This window comes from Manacus vitellinus, unplaced genomic scaffold (assembly GCF_001715985.3).
Source record: "Manacus vitellinus isolate BGI_N305 unplaced genomic scaffold, ASM171598v3 scaffold_47_pilon, whole genome shotgun sequence".
Lineage (NCBI taxonomy): Eukaryota > Metazoa > Chordata > Aves > Passeriformes > Pipridae > Manacus > Manacus vitellinus.
Window position 1 is genome coordinate 5,320,711 of NW_021940585.1, and position 1,245 is coordinate 5,321,955.

At 52.7% G+C, this 1,245-nt stretch overlaps 1 long non-coding RNA gene across 1 annotated transcript in view; it reads right to left on the bottom strand.

Moving 5' to 3' along the window:
- Positions 1-473: 473 nt before the first annotated feature.
- LOC115307732 overlaps positions 474-1,245 on the bottom strand; it is a 7,710-nt gene continuing 6,938 nt past the window's right edge. Inside the window, exons 2-3 of the long non-coding RNA XR_003916071.1 lie at positions 657-777; positions 474-569 (exon numbers count right to left, since the gene is read on the bottom strand). This is a non-coding gene — a long non-coding RNA (uncharacterized LOC115307732). The remainder of the gene's footprint in view (positions 570-656; positions 778-1,245) is intronic.

Genomic DNA, 1,245 nt, shown 5'->3' on the forward strand with positions numbered 1-1,245 from the left:
GATGGCAGCTGGAGGGAATACAAAGCCTCTGGAGAGGATAAGTTCTTTGTTATTTATTAAAGGCCCGTTGAAAATGTCTTTCCGTGCTTGTTCCTGTGTGTTGAGCAGTTCATTAAAGCACCCACCTTTCCTGTCATAAACCCACGGATGCAGGCTCGTAAAATCCAAATATCTCATCAGCTGGGAACTGAATCTGACACAACTGCACGGGAATACCAAACCAGCTCCCTCCAGCAACACTTCTACCTGCAGATCCCTCCTCTCCAGGCCTCCACCCCCACCTCCACAGCCATTCCAGGGAGCATCCAGGCTCTCCATCGCTTTTTCCACTCCCGGCTGTGCAAACACCCGGCCCCTGCTCCCTCCGGCTCCACTCACCTCCTGCTCCGCTCCCCCCCGGCACCGCCTGGGTTAACGGGAGGCACTTGGATGGAAAAGGCCCTTTTTTATTGGAGCAGCAGATAGGGAGAAGGAAAAGCGTTCGAATCATTTATCTGGCTCGCAGTGTCGCTAATGCCCTCGGCTGCAGGCCAGCGTGAGATATTGGGAGGTAAATCGGCCAAGTCATGCTGTACAAACATTGCAGAAGAGAAAGATATTTCCAGGCTCTTGCAGGAATCCAGCCCTCCTCCCGCCGGCCTCGGAGCCCACTTTACCTTCAGCTGAGGGTGTTCAAAGAGCAGGAGAACTTCACCCCGAAGGCGGGGGGTTCCCGGCGATGTGTCTGCCCTGGCACCAGCCAGGCTCCTCATGGAGCATCCCCAGGGAGGTTCTTGTCTGGGCAGTGGGCAAAGTTGGCTTTTTAGATTAATAATGGATTTAAACTTCCCGAGGACTATGTGTATTTTCAACAATATACACATACTTTTTATCGCTTACAACATTTTAATGGATGGGTTCTTTGTTATTTATTAGAGGCCCATTGAAAATGTCTTTCCACTCTTGTTCCTGTGTCTCAAGCAGTTCAGTAATACTGCCACCTTTCCTGTCATAAACCCACGCTGGAAGTGTTTGGCTCTGGGGTTTGGGGCCATCCCATTTGCAGAGGTGCAGAAATCCCCAGGCCCCGCAGCAATCCAGGCCCTGTGCTGTTGTTGCAACAGGACATGAACAAGGAGACTCCAGCCTGCAGATCCTTTCCCCTTCTGTCCCCGTCTCAGAGACTCAAAGCGAGACGGGCTCATCCTGGGGCTCTGCACATCACCAGGGGTGTCTGCTCCCTGTCACACCAACAGGAGCGAGCTC